This window comes from Lepidochelys kempii, chromosome 6 (assembly GCF_965140285.1).
Source record: "Lepidochelys kempii isolate rLepKem1 chromosome 6, rLepKem1.hap1, whole genome shotgun sequence".
NCBI lineage: Eukaryota > Metazoa > Chordata > Testudines > Cheloniidae > Lepidochelys > Lepidochelys kempii.
Window position 1 is genome coordinate 129,560,237 of NC_136385.1, and position 15,911 is coordinate 129,576,147.

At 46.2% G+C, this 15,911-nt stretch overlaps 1 long non-coding RNA gene across 1 annotated transcript in view; it reads right to left on the bottom strand.

The window, feature by feature from the left end:
- Positions 1-333: 333 nt before the first annotated feature.
- The window catches only part of LOC140913940 (uncharacterized), a 115,710-nt gene continuing 100,132 nt past the window's right edge, over positions 334-15,911 (bottom strand). Inside the window, exon 3 of the long non-coding RNA XR_012159706.1 lies at positions 334-1,057. This is a non-coding gene — a long non-coding RNA (uncharacterized LOC140913940). The remainder of the gene's footprint in view (positions 1,058-15,911) is intronic.

Sequence of the window (15,911 nt, forward strand, 5' to 3'; positions counted from 1 at the left end):
GGGAAGGGTGAAAGATTCACTCACGCATGGAGCTCAGAGGTTCAACACCTGGAGGCTGAATTTGAACAGCCAGAGAGCAGGGCTGCAAGGATTAGGGATGCCTCGAGGGAGCAATCTGAGGCTGAAAGCCACCAGTAATGTCTGGTGTCCTGCATGGGAATGAAGTGCAGTGTTTCCAGTGTTAGTAGAAACCTGTGTTTGCAACACTGACTTGCAGTGCCTGTTTCTTTCCTTAGCTAAGGTATCTTTTACTTTATGCAGTAATAAAGAATGTTTTCAGAGCCAAAAAATCCATTTATTGAAAAGAAAATTCATTTATTGAAAAGAGACACAATTGCTTGGGAAACAGAAAGGGCAAGGGGGTGGGGAACGGTACAATCACAGATTTGCGTATGTCCTGGCTGGAGCGCTCTGCAATGAGTGCTGCACTTCAGGATGGCTGTACTGCATGGTGATGGGGGTTGAGTGCAGTGGGTCAGGGTCGTAGTTGTCATGGCTGGGTGGTGAAGCTACAGGTGTTGGAGGCAGCTGGTGGCGGTAAGAACCTGGATGTGGGGGAGAGTGGGTTGGAGGTGATATGGGGGCACAAGGGAAAGAGTTTTGGGACAAGGGCTGCAGGAGGCGGTGGGCACGGTAGTGCTCCGCTTGCATTGCTATGAGTGCCTGTATCGAGTCTGCTTGGTGCTCCATGATGCTTAGCAGCCGCTCCGTGCTTTGGTGCCGGCGATCCGCATTCTGCTGGCAGACCCTCCTTTCCCTCCACAGCACACTCCACAGTCATTCTGCACCGGGTCAGCCTGTTGTTGAACGGCTTCTTGCTGCTGTCAAGGCTCCCTGTGTAGGGTTTCATGAGCCATGGCATTGGTAAATGGGGTCTCCAAAGATTACAATGGGCATTTTGACTTCCCCATCAACTCCTGCACTTTTTGATTTTCATTATTTGAATGCTGCATTACTTCATGCAACATGTCTTCCTTGCTTCTACGTGGCCTCTTTCTGATGCTTTGGAGTCTTTCGGCCGGTATTAACACGGACGGCTGAGATCTCAAGGTTGCATCTGTAAAGGCAAAATGCAACACTTAACAGAGACAGCATTGTTCACACCAGACAGAGCAAGGATTCCCCTGTACTTAAGGGCAAGCACAGTCTACATCATAGCGTAATTTGCCCGTCCGAAAATGAGCGCACATAACCCACGGGAGCCCCAAAATGGTGAGTGAGCACAGGGTCAAGCATGACTGATTGTTTCACGGCTGTACTGTCCTCTGGGTTTCTGTGCCTTGGGGAAAGCCAACAGCAGCAGGGGGCCCCTATACTGAACACTGTCCCCACATTTTCCACAGGAGTTCGTCCTGGAAGATATCTCGCTGCTGAGGGTGACCTGGGAAGCAAGGGAAGGTCTTCTACTGCAATGTGGCTTCTGCCCTGGCCCATGTGTAGGTGAGAGGTTTTTCGCAGGAGTGGGTGGGTGAGATTCTGTGGCCTGCCTTGTGCAGGAGGTCAGACTAGATGATCATAATGGTCCCTTCTGACCTTAGTATCTATATGCAGCTTACCTGTGTGCAGCAATGGTCTCCCCGCCCCTTACGGCACAGTGGCACGGACAAGTTGGGCCAAAAGAAATCTGATGAGGTTCAATAAGGATAAGTGCAGGGTCCTGCACTTAGGACGGAAGAACCCAATGCACAGCTACAGACTAGGGACCGAATGGCTAGGCAGCAGTTCTGCGGAAAAGGACCTAGGGGTGACAGTGGACGAGAAGCTGGATATGAGTCAGCAGTGTGCCCTTGTTGCCAAGAAGGCCAATGGCATTTTGGAATGTATAAGTAGGGGCATAGCGAGCAGATCGAGGGACGTGATCGTTCCCCTCTATTCGACATTGGTGAGGCCTCATCTGGAGTACTGTGTCCAGTTTTGGGCCCCACACTTCAAGAAGGATGTGGATAAATTGGAGAGAGTCCAGCGAAGGGCAACAAAAATGATTAGGGGACTGGAACACATGAGTTATGAGGAGAGGCTGAGGGAGCTGGGATTGTTTAGCCTGCAGAAGAGAAGAATGAGGGGGGATTTGATAGCTGCTTTCAACTACCTGAAAGGGGGTTCCAAAGAGGTTGGCTCTAGACTGTTCTCAATGGTAGCAGATGACAGAACGAGGAGTAATGGTCTCAAGTTGCAGTGGGGAAGGTTTAGATTGGATATTAGGAAAAACTTTTTCACTAAGAGGGTGGTGAAACACTGGAATGCGTTACCTAGGGAGGTGGTAGAATCTCCTTCCTTAGAGGTTTTTAAGGTCAGGCTTGACAAAACCCTGGCTGGGATGATTTAACTGGGAATTGGTCCTGCTTTGAGCAGGGGGTTGGACTAGATGACCTTCAGGGGTCCCTTCCAACCCTGATATTCTATGATTCTATGATTCTAAGTTAGCCTGATTGGGACAAGGACCACAGTGGCTCTCCTGAGAAACCTGCGCAAGCGCATTGCCCAAGTTCCGGATGAGACCTTTGAAGAGACCACTGAGGCCGATTACTGTGATGTGAGAGAGCACATCAATTCCCCATTCCGCATCTAGGCATGCATGCAGCCCTAATGCTCCTTGCCCAATGAGCAGAATATACTTGAATTGCAATTCAAATGACCTGCAAATGCTTGCACACATCACCATGCCCTTTGAAACTGCAGGATTTTGCATTCATTAAAATTTAATTAATTAATTAAATTCCAGGGATGGGGAAGAAAAACAATCAACAGTGGTTTAAAGCAGGTGTGGTTAGACATTACACAGGGGTTGAACTTTGGATGGCAACTTATTCTAAAAGAGGTCCCAGAGCAGAACTGAGTGAATAGTCTGGAAAAAACTAATTGTGAGCAGTTGTGGCTTCTAAATAGGAGTTTGCTTTGACTATACGTTAGCAGGTCCTTCTATTTGCTTTTCTGAATTGCAAGAGACTGACGTTGGTCTATCAGGAAATATTTCATATCCAAGGGAGGAGAGTTTTAAATTTAGAAAAAAATTCCACCCAGCCTGATGGAACTACTTTCCTCAAGAACCAGAAACCAGTCAACTGGATGGGTTAGGCAGATACTCACAGAACACGCTGGGGAGTGACATACCTATTCTTGGAACTAGAGAAATTCCCATGGGGTGGAAGTTCCCATGGGCTGAGAAGAGAGGAAGGAGGGTTTGAAAAAAAATCTGTTTTTGGGGAAAGAGTCCATTACCATATTAGATTAAATCATCTAACACCTGAGGCTTGGACACCAGGTTGAGTCAGGGGGCGGTGGAACTTCCACAAGACAGGTCAGAGCCAGAACCTGCTCTTGAACATGTAAGACTTACTTTTGTTTTCTGTGACTCGGCAGAGGAGGCATTATCGATTCAGCTTATGGGAAGTGTAAATCTAGAATGCTCAGCAAGCCGTTTCTTTTCTTTTAAACCCATTTCCCTCTGTTTTTTTTTAAAAAAATCTTGTTTTAAGGGATATTCTACAGTTGTGTGGGAGTTCCAAGCAGTTCACCGCAAGGGGAAAAGGACACTTCAGCTTTGAAGGAGAGTGTACTTTATGAGATCAAAGATACCGCTTCGGTCTCAGTCCAAGGGTATGTGGCACTCGCTGTTTTCTTCCAGCGAGGTGTGTTCTAGACGGCTACAGGGGGCAACACTTCAAGGGAGGCACCAACAAGCCTAAGGAGACAGATGAGCTGAAGTTTAGTCAGGTCATGTGAATGCTTGTGGAATGCAAGTTTTCATATGAATGTTCTCAGAAAATGAACTTTGGCCCATTATAGTGGACAAAATAAAATGTATTGTGGGCAGGAGCAGTAGTTTAGAAGGTTTAGGAAGCACAATCAATGCCAGATGATGTAAGTGACTGATCACACAGGGTGGAATTCACCCTTGTAAAGCACAAGACCTAGGTCAAAGGCAATAGTCCTGTTAACTTGATTGGACCTGAGTTAGGCCAACACTGAGTGCTTTTGAATATTCTACCCTAAGGCAGGTTTTTTCATGAAACAATAAATATTAGGAAATAATTTAATGTTTTTAGCTGGAAACAAGGAGTAAAACCCAACACTGACCAGTGAGCTCTGCATCACAGATTCATCTAAAGATGGGCAAATAATCCTTAACAAATAATTGGTTTGACGAAAACTTTATTTTCACAAATTGTCCAGATCATGGTTTTCTTGAATTTATTTATTATCCACAGTTTTTCCATCATATAATTTCCATGGGGAACTTTTGATCATTGCAAGTATTTGTTAATCCACTTTCAGGCTTTGAGATTGCACATTGTGGGCACACTGTATGTTTCTGTTCCATGACTTTCATTGGATGGGCATCGTGCTGAGAAATAGGTCTCCCATGCAAACAGAGCTTACTAGTCGAAAATGTTGCTGTCTGTGAATGTTCTGCAAGGCTTGCTTAAAATGTGCTGTGACTGTGAACATTACCAACAGCAAACCTGTTAGCAAAATATTCCTAAACGAAGGCAAACACAGTCAGAGCAAATTGGCTTCACTGGATATTGTTGAAGCCAGGAAGTTTGCAAAGATTTAAAGAGGAATGGGACATTTGTATGGATAACAAGAACATCCAGATTTATCACACAGTTAACACTAACAAAGAATATGGGAAGGAGTGTAAATCTGGTGCTTCAGGCCTTAAACCAATCTCTAACTAGTAGGGATTGGGATGAGAACTTCATGGCGGGAAGATTCCCCACATTGGCCTTTTGTGGGCTTTCCTGCACCTTCCTCTAAGCATCTGACCACTGTTGGTGAGAGAATACTGGACCATAGGTCTGATCCAGTCTGACAATGTCTGGGTTCATACATTTGAAAGAATATTCACATAATTTTGTTTTGTGACATACTCCTCTTTCGGATGATGTGCACCCATTTCTTATCTGAGAATAATTGGAATATCCCTTTTTGATGGTCTATTCCAACCTAAACACTTGGGGTTTTATCTTCTTCCACTCAGAAGATGGAGACAGAACAGGAATGCTTCTGATGGTGCCATACTCTCCCATATAAGGGCGTCACCATCTGTCAGCCTTCAGTTGTTCTCCGGCTGGTGGAGAAGTCTGTCCCCAGGAGGCTTCTGCTAAAGCAGAGAAAAAGCAGGACTCGGGAGCCTAAGGGAAGCTATATGATATGTTCTGGTGTGTAGCTGAGTGAGACATCAGCAACTTGTGGGCCCTCAGACCCTGGTGAACCCCCCCCCCCCCAGCAGCTATCCAACATGGGGGACCCAATTGTTGTTGCTGAAATAATTCAGCGACTCTGACCTTTTCTTTACCTCAGATGCAGCTTGTGCAGCTGACTTGGCTCTGAGCTGTGAGAAACAGAACAATCCTCCTTCACAATAATACATTCACTGGCTGAGCCCCACCTAACCTCAAGTCACTCTTGAGCTCCCTGTGTTTCCCCTCAACTAAGCGGCAGACTGCCTGATCTGGCACTAGGCTGACACAGATGGTACTGCCATCTGCATGTGTTCTGTAACCGTTGTTGGTCTTGGTCTTTTGACAGTGGAGAAGGATGGGAGGGAAGGACAGTAGGCCCTTGAGGGTGTTTAATAATCAGAGGAGTGGGTGGGTGAGGTTCTGTGGCCTGTGATGTGCAGGTTATCAGACTAGATGATCATGATAGTCCCTTCTGACCTTAAAGTCTATGCGGTTGTCAGCCAGCACTAACCTATACTGTTCTTGAAGGGGCTTCCTTCTGATCAATGGGACCCTGGTGACTCTGGACAGGGAAGGGGCAGCAGTACAGGTGGTAACATGTCCTTCTATATTAAAATTGGTTGATTAACCAGAATTTTCTACAGAATGTGTATGCATTGCACAGGAATATCTTTGGCCAACATTCTGTTCAAGGATTTCTCTTGGTTTGGTATTTTTTTCACACTGAATGTTTTTAAACGGGCTATTAAATTGTGGGCTGGAGCCATGAGATTTCATGAATGCATGGAACACAACAGTAGTGTGAACTTCCCCCTGCCTCCATTACATTTTTGAGGTACAGTAGATCCTCACTGAAACCAACAAACCACAGTGTCTATAACTTCCTTAACTTTGTCTTAAGGATGCCGAGCTAATTGTAGGAGCTGCAACTAGCTGTAAGTGATGTATGACATGAAAACTTCTTCCCGGGCACACAGAAAGAAGCCACCCATAATTTGTAATCCATTCTGTACTTCTGTGCCATTTGAAGCATTACTGAGCTCAAGCTCAGTCAGAAAAGTTCATCAATATAAAAGTCTGTCAGGTAAAAGGAAATGAATGCGTTAGTTTCAACATTGCGGTTGTAGGCAGATAATGTAGAGAAGAAGGATGGTCCAGTGATTAGGTTCCCTAGCTTTGTTCTTACAAGACCAGAGTTCAATTCCTTGAGCCACCATAAACTTTCTGTGTTATGTTGGGCAAGACAGACTCTCTACCCCAGAGATGGTCAATTTTTTTTGTCAAGATCCTGATTCCAGAGAAACATTTTTCACACCACAAGTGTCCCTGTTCAACGAACACATACAAAGCTGTCTAATATACCCAGGGCCTATTGCAGGGACAATCAATATGTGGACCGCAGGCCAAATCCAGACTTCCAGAAGCTTTTGACCTGACCACGAAAATCTAAGGGGCTGTGGGCAGTTAGTGCGGTTGGGCTAGTGTGGGTAGAGGAGTGACTGGCTGCGTCCTGGCAGGCTTTGGGGAGTAGGTGCCTGGGCTCACACACAACTCAGGGTGGCAGAGGCCCTCCCTAAATGGAGCCCCACAGGGACTGCTGGGGTACACGAGGGCTTGGAGCTTCAGCCCTGCGGGAGGCATCGGGCTCGGGGTCTCAGCTGAAACCCAAGCTGAAGCCCCAAGCCCAGCGCACCTGGGAGGGGCTGAAATCCTCAGCCCTGGATCGCCTGGGGGGGAGCTGAAGCCACAAGCCCCAGCATTCCAGGTGGGTCTAAAGTTCCAAGCCCTGGTGCACCGCTGGTGGGACTGAAGGCCCAACCCCCGGCATGTGTAGGAGACAAATGTCTCATTCAGAAAGTTGAGGAAACAACTAGGGAGTCATCCATTTTGGATCTGGTATTGACCAATAGGGATGAATTAGTTGCGAACACAAAGGTGGCCGGGAACTTGGGAGGAAGTGATCCTCATCTGGTAGAATTCAAGATCCTAAGGCAAGGAGAACATAAGAACAGCAAAACAAGGACACTGGACTTCAGAAAGGCAGATTTCTGTCCACTCAGAGAAATAGGCAATTAGGAAGAAAAGGAGTCAAAGGGGGCTGGCAGCTCCTAAAAGATGTAATACTAGAGGCTCAACGTCTATTCTAATGCAGAGGAGAGATAAGAAGAGCCACAGGAGGCCAGTGTGGCTGCACCTGGGGCTTTTTAGTGATCTAAAATCCCCAAGGGATCTATACAGGAAATGGAAGGAGGGGCATGTCACCAAGGAAGTATACATGGGAATAGAGCGAGAAAGATCAAGGATGGGGTGGGCTTGCTGCTCCATGGAGAAGGTGACCTGGTAATGGAAAAATCACAGGAAGGCAGAGCTGCTCGATGCCTACTTTGCTTCAGTCTTCACACAAAAAATAATATGTGACCAGATGACTAGCAAAGTTACCACAGACAATGAAGGGGAAGGGATGCAGACTGGGATAAGTAAAGGATATGTCAGAGATCTTCTGACCAATTTGAATGAATTCAAATCAATGGTGCTGGATGCTATTCACCCAAGAGTACTGAAGGAATTAGCTGAAGAAGTCTCGGAGCCACTGGCAATAGTATTTACAAGCTCATGGATAACAGGAGAGGCCCCAGAAGACTGCAGAAGGGCTAACGTGGTGCCCATCTTTAAAAAGGGGAAAAAGGAGGAGCTGGGAAACTACAGACCAATCAGCCTGACTCGATACCTGCAAAGCTACTAGATCAACGAATAAAACATTCCATTTGTGAATACCTGGAGGACAAAGGGGTGATCACGAGCAGCCACCATGGATTTACTAAGAATAAATCATGTCAAACCAGCTTGATTTCCTTCTTTGACAAAGCAACTGGTTTGGTGGATAGGGGGAATGTGGTGGACATAATGTACCTGGACTTTAGCAAGGCTTTTGACAAAGTCCTATATGGCATTCTGATAGGTAAGCTGGTGAAATGCAGGTTCGGAGGAGCTACCAGCTAAGTCACACCAGTTGAGATCTGCCCTACATCTGGATCCCTACATAGCTGTTTTTTCTGAGGTACCAGAGGTTACACTGGTTTAAATTGCCATCACTCTCCTGAAGTGATTTACACAGATCCTGAGGATCTGGCCAAGTATCATTGCTTTGCAGTTTAGAAAGTTTACTTGAAAATAACACGTCTTTGTTGGAGTAGAACATTACGGTCACTGGTCGATTCCTATGTGTCTTTCCAATCCCCTGACATTTTTTGTCTTGAGCACAGTAGTACAACGGTTTTACCTGCTGGTTCGTTCCCCTGTATTGACACATTTTCTAACAACAGCTGACATGATTGACAATTGAACCGTCTCTTGCTTTATTTGCTATGAAAGGTTACTAACTGGAGTGGAATATATTTAGCAAGTCAGACCTTTGGCCTGAGACATAACCTTTGTAGCACCAGTAGAGAGAAAAGTTGCCTTCAATATTGAATATCCTCACATAATATTGTGTGGAAGGAGCCCCTCGTAAGACTGGAATTGGGGGCAAGTCTCCCAGGAACTGAAGCCAAGACATTTTTGTTCGAGTGCACAAGTAATGGACTGTTTCAATGGCTTGTTGGGTGGGAACTGCCATAAGAGAGACTAACGCTAAGGGCTAGCTCTTGCTGCTCAGAATGGAGATGGCGGGATGCCCAGGGAGTACGTGGCCTCCTTGGTGAGCACAGAATGGAGCTGGAATGGGGTGCAGCCTGGCTGTTGTTCTAATGGACATGGGAGCAGCATTTTTGCTCTTGGAGGCAACTATGTTTTATGCCAGCCAACCCCAAGCTGAACTAAGTTGGAAAAGTGACCAAGAATGAGCAACTAGTACCTTTCCTTGGAATGACTTACTGTTAGGGCCCTACCGAATTCAGGGTCCATTTTGGTCAATTGCACAGTAATAGGATTTCAAAAATCATAAATTTCGTGATTTCAGCTATTTAAATCTGAAGTTTCACAGTGTTGTAACTGTAGGGGTCCTGGCCCAAAAAGAAGTAGTGGGGCAGTGGAGCGGGGGGCATTTGCAAGGTTATTGTAGGGGGGGTTGCGGTTCTGCTACCCTTACTTCTGCGCTGCTGCTGGCATCAGCGCTGCCTTCAGAGCTGGGCAGCTGGAGAGTGGTGGCCGCTGGCCCCGCGAGCCCAGCTCTGAAGGCAGAGCCGCCGCCACCAGCAGCAGCGCAGAAGTAAGGACGGCCTGGTGTGGAATCGTCACCCTTACTTCTGCCCTGCTGCCTGCAGAGCTGGGCCCTCAGTTAGCAGCCGCCATTCTCGGACCACCCAGCTCCGAAGGCAGCATAAGAAGTAAGGGTGGAAATACTGCGACCTCCCTAAAATAACTCTGTGACCCTTCTTCATCTCCCATGTGGGTCAGGACCCCCAATTTGAGAAATGCTGGTGTCCCCCATGAAATCTGTATAGCATAGGGTAAAAGCACACCAAAGCCCAGATTTCACAGCAGGAGACCAGATTTCACGCTCCATGATGCATTTTTCATGGCCGTGAATTTGGTAGGGCTCTACTTATTGTGAATGAGTAGCCACTGCTGGGCAAGCCCTGGTAGCCTCCACATAGTCCTGCAAGCAGTCTGTTACCTTAGTTTCCCCTCTTGGACTGCTCAATAAACTCCACACTTCTTTCTGTGGCCAAAAATACCCCTCCCAGGGGTCTAGGCTTAGGAACATAAACATAAAATCTAAATAAAACCACAAGCCCCAAAGTCAAGTCCAACAAAAATCCACCTGAAGCCCAAGTTTCTCTTCCTACCTGGGGCTTTCCTGCTTTGGCAGGCCACTCCCAGGCCCTACCTGTCTGGAGCATCAGTCCCAGCTCCAGGACTCAGGAGTGAGCAGGCCCCAGCAGAAACAGTCTCTGGTCTCCTTTAGTTCCCTTCACTGCAGCCTTCTACTGCTCTTATAGGGGGATCACTTGACCTTGCTCAGATGTGCCTCTTTAGTAATCAGGGTTGGCTGGTCCCAGGCCTCCAGCCCTTCAGAGACAAGCCACCCTGTTACACTTACCTTACGCTTGGGTTACTACTGTACCTTAGTGATGGCATATACCGACTGACACTACTGCTAGTTATATCCCCGGTACCCCAGCCGGTGTCAGGATGCTTTAAAGCAAATGGAGAGAAAATGAAGGAGCAAGTCTACATCCAGTATATATGCACACGCACACACACTTTATCCAGCCCTCTTCCCCACCCACATTAATCCCCTGCAACACATTTTAAAACAAAGAAGCTGAAATCATAGAATCATAGAATCATAGAATATCAGGGTTGGAAGGGACCCCAGAAGGTCATCTAGTCCAACCCCCTGCTTGAAGCAGGACCAATTCCCAGTTAAATCATCCCAGCCAGGGCTTTGTCAAGCCTGACCTTAAAAACCTCTAAGGAAGGAGATTCTACCACCTCCTTAGGTAACGCATTCCAGTGTTTCACCACCCTCTTAGTGAAAAAATCTCTGTCCTGCAAATGAATTGGAGATCTTACATAAACCAGGGGGCTCTCAGACTTTCCCATATTAGAAATGCCCCCCGGGATACCTCTCCCATCTAACCAGGATGCAGCCAGGTCCCATTTAACAATATGGGAAGGGCAGGTGGCCATGATCCCCTCAGGCATTGCAAACCCATTAAATACACCTGCGACTCCTCCCCCATTCTACTGTAATGCCTCCTCCCTGCAAGAGCTTTGGGCACGGCATTTCTTTACTGGGAGGGCCAGGTATTTCCTCCATTTTCTGTTTGTGCGAATGCACACTACATATAAGGCTCAGTGCTACGAGCCTTGGGCTGAGCAGATGGAGCAGGCAGCCCTCCAGCTCTGCTCTCTGACAGCAGAGCTGGATGTCTGAAGAGGGAGACAGGAGAAAACATTCCTAACACAAACGCAGAGCCACCGATGGCCCCCTGGCCTCTGGAGAGCAGTGGCTTGTCCTGTTCCTCTTTCATACGTCAACTCCAGACTTGTTGGTTCGGCTCAGATTCTCATCACTAGGGAAACGTGAATTTCCTACTGTTTTTCTGTGTGCTGGGCAGAATGCCAGGCCACAGGCTGAGATTCGTCTTCTTGTCTTTTTCTACAGTTTTATACACAGTACATTTTAATCATGTGGCTTGAGAGCAACAAAGTTTATAAAAACACCTGTTTGGTTTTTTTATTGCTAGTGACAATCTTTTATTCACTTTCCCGAGAAACAGCTTTTAAAGAAACAGGCTTTTCGTCCATTTAGGATCCGGTTATCAGGAGACCGTGATGGGCAATTCATAATTACCTCCTTCTCCTTTTGCAAAACAGTTACCACCCTTGTTCTTTAAACAAACATGGGCCAAACTGATCCCTGCTGTAACACTACAGATTTACACCAGGGATGAATCTGAGTCCATGGGTGGTTGAAAGCAAGCCAGGTCACCAGCACGTATTCTTATGCCATCTTGTTGACTAGGCCTAGAGACATTTTCATGAAACCGTCACCACAAAAAAGAGCTTTTAGACCTTTCACAGATGATGATGCTTCAGGAAGGGGATTATCAACAAAGGGCTAGGTACTTACTGCATACGGCATTTTTTATCTGGATTACAATAGAGCCAAGAGATCCCTTCCAGAATCAGGGTCCCTTGGTGCTGAGGGGCCGTACAAACAACGAATGAAAAATACAGTCCTGGACCAAGATAGCTCACCTCAGGAGTGGTGGAAGTGCCCTAAAAGTGGGAGGGCCACAGGCGACCAAACTGTGGCCCCACCCTGCACTGTGCTGCCCCCTGAAGCCGCACCTCTGCCCCACCCCTTTTCCCCGATCCCTGCCTCGCGCCACCCCTTCCCCCCAACGCTCTTCCCCCACAACCTCCTTGTTCTCTGAGGCCCCGCTCCCACGCTGCCTCTTCTCCCCCACACCCTGCCCCCCACTTGCTCCTTTCTGCCCCCTCCTCCCATCGCTTGCCCTTATGGGAGGGGCATGCCCCGCTGGTCACCCCTATTCTGACACCCTGGCTCACATTTTAGTTTTGTTGACAGGACACAGCAGGCAGATGAATGAGGGCTGCATGGGATGGATGGGGAGTAAGGACAAGGTAACAGTAAAATGAGCATGTTCTGTGATAATAGGGTGTAGTCACAGCCACCTAGCCAGGGTGAGCAGGTGAGATGGTGTAGGAATCATGGAAAAGTTGAGTCTTAAGAGGGATTTGAAGGAGTTGGCTTTCCAGGTTTTGATGGGAAGTTTTTCCACAAGTAAAAGGCAGCATAGGGAAAAACAAGGGAGAATGATAATATAGGGAATGATAGGCTGGATCAATCCCATGCATTTCCTGATGGTTGTTGAACTGGTTACTGTATATGATGCACTGGGTACCAAAATCTGATCCTGAGGGCTGCTAAACGTTTTTAGCTCCCTTTGAAGTCAATAGGAATGGAAGGTGCTTAGCACATTGTTGATCAGGCTCCCAGGAAGCTACCCATTTCTAGTGGCAACATATGCCTCAGACATCCAATACTGAAAATAGTAGTGGAGGCCTGCACATAAGCCTGCTGTAGGGGATTTGTGTATGACCAACAGAGCTGGCTGAATAGTGGGAAAATATCTCTGAAGGATTTTGCTCGATTTTGTCCTCCATATTTCACTGACATTTTCCAAAACACTTCAGGGATCTGATGTCCCCTAAAAAAGTGTCCCAGATTGGGGAAGGATCTGGATTTCTTTGCATGAAGCAGCACTGAAAAAAAAATACAGACACTCCAAGAATTAAAAAAAGAAAAACACAATACATGCCAAGGCTTTTGTTTTTTCCTTAGTAGAATATTAATTAGTGTCTAACCAGAGTCAAAGAAATCCAGATTTGGACTGAAGAAAAATATACACTATTAGCCTCACTTACAGAGGGCCCCTCCAACTGAAGAAAATACTCACCAGCAACTACACACCACACCACAGGAACACTAACCCAGGAACCTTTCCTTGCAACAACTCCTGTTGCCTCCTCTGTCCCCATATCTACTCTAGCAACACTATTAGAAGACCCAACCACATCAGCCATACCATTAGGGGCTCATTCACCTGCACATCTACTAATGTGATATATGCCATCATGTGCCAGCAATGCCCCTCTGCCATGTACATTGGCCAAACCGGACAGTCTATATGTAAAAGAATAAATGGACACAAATCAGATATCAGGAATGGTAACACATAAAAGCCAGTAGGAGAACACTTCAATCTCCCTGGACATTCAATAACAGATCTAAAAGTAGCTAGCCTGCAACAAAAAAACTTCAAAAACAGACTTCAAAGAGAAACTGCAGAGCTACAATTGATTTGCAAATTTAACACCATTAATTTGGGCTTGAAGAGGGACTGGGAGTGGCTAACTCACTACAAAAGCAATTTTCCCTCTCTTGGTATTGACATCTCCTCACCAGTTATTGGGAGTGGACCACATCCACCCTGACTGAATTGACCCTGTCAGCCCTGGTTCTCCACTTGTAAGGTGACTCCCTTCTCTTCGTGTGCCGGTATATTTATGCTTGTATCTGTGATTTTCACTCCATGCATCTGAAGAAGGGTTTTTTTACCTATGAAAGCTTATGTCCAAATAAATGTGTTAGTCTTTAAGGTGCGTCCGGACTCCTCATTGTTTTTGTGGATACAGACTAACACGGCTACCCCTCTGATACTTGACTATTAGCCTGGGCACTAATGAGATCTTGGGTTATTGTCAGATGTTTCACTGTGACAATTCTTGGTATCAGATAGAGACTTTGCTGAATTTTGGTCTCCTCCTGACTACCATAGCACTCATAGATTCATAGCTTGAAGGTCAGAAGGGACCATCATGATCATCTAGTCTGACCTCCTGTATATTGCAGGCCCCATAACCTCACCCACTCCTGTGATAGACTCCTAACCTCTGGCTGAGTTATCAAAGTCCTCAAATCATGGTTTAAAGACTTCAAGTTACAGATTATTCACCATTTACACTAGTTTAAACCTCCAAGTTACCCATGCCCCAAGCTGAAGAGGAAGGTGAAAAATCCCCAGGGTCTCTGTCAATCTCACTTGGGGGAAAATTCCTTCTTAACCCCAAATATGGTGACTAGTTAGACCCTGAGCTTGTGGGCAAGACCCGCCAGGCAGATACCTGGGAAAGAATTCTAGGTAGTCACTCAGAGCCCTCCCCATCTAGTGTCCCATCTCCTGCCATTGGCGATTTTTGCTACTGACATTCACCAATGGGCCACATGCCATTGTAGGCAATGTCATCTTATCATCCCCTGCATAAACAGAGCACTGAGTAAGGGTACTCTTTTAGGATTTCATGGTCATAGCCTACAAGACCCATTTCCCAGTACATTCATGGATCTCATCCACTGTGTTTCTTCTGTGCTGCTATATGTTGCATATTTGGGCTATGGAGATGTTCTCCTTACCTTGGGCATCCGTGTAAGAAGAGCTCCCTGGGAGATGCTTGGAACTAGCGTTCCTCAGCCCTTATGGGCTTTGGGAAGTATCTTTAACTCATGTGCAGTCATGGAGAATGGGGAAGAGATTTATCATGGTACCCATAAACCATGGGGAGCACCTCTATGCAATTAGACTGATGATACATAGCTCTTGTCACTTAGAAACAAGACAATAGAAGGCAAAGCTAAAGCAGATCTAGCTACAAAATCACTAAAGCAGACCATGCCTCTTGCCACTCTTTAAGTTCTTAGCAAATTAGTGTACAAATCTGTGTATTAGCTTTCCTCTGAATCATATACCTACCTACTTTGATCAATTTTAAGAGTATGGGCTCTTGCCCAGAATATAAATCTGAACTATGCTCTGAGCCATTCCCTTTCCCCTAATGACCCAGGAGTTGGCCACTAATTGAAACTGCAGGCTAGAAAACAGCCCATCAGTGTTTCTGGAGGTGTATGTTCCTTGTTCAGTCAGAGTTAGTCCTTTCTCCAACATTGCCAACATTCTACCTAGACACCAAACAACCCACCGAATTGCCACCACTTTGGGGGGTCAGGAAGGACTTTGACACCAGGACTGGGTTATTTCTTTGTTGGGATAGACTCAGGATATTCTTTCCTCACCTGTTTCTGTATATTTACAGCATGCTCTGATGGTTTGATTTTCAGGTGTGCAGAGCCCTGACAATTCCCATAGGAGCCAACAGGAACATTAGGTGTTCAGCATCTCACAGAACCAGCTGAGTGGTTGCTATGATTGATTTGAGGGAGGATAGATGCTCAACTTCAAGAGTTGGGGTCACTGCAGGAAGGTTGTGGGATTCTGGCAACTTTAACTCCCCAAACGTGTTCAGTTCCTTTATGAAGATCATGTCCAGGGGCTGTCTCAAATTCAGCCCCCTCACATGGCCATGGCTTCTGAAAGGCCACATGAATTTAGGTGTCAAATGGGAAACAATTTTTCCATCCTCTGAGAATTCTCAGGATTTTGAAAAAAATTCCCCCTCCCGAAACTGGGATAAAAAGTCAAAATCACAAAAGCTGTCATGAACTGAGAGGCTGGGAAAACAATCAGATTGAGTCAATCAGAACATTTCATTTTGATCATTTCTAAATGTTTTATTTTGGTTTTGACCTTTTCATTCTCCCCTACCCCAACACCACCACCAACTTGAAGTACAAATTAACTACAGTTTCAAACCAAAAAGTTGTTTCAAACCAAAAAAGGAAACTTTTCG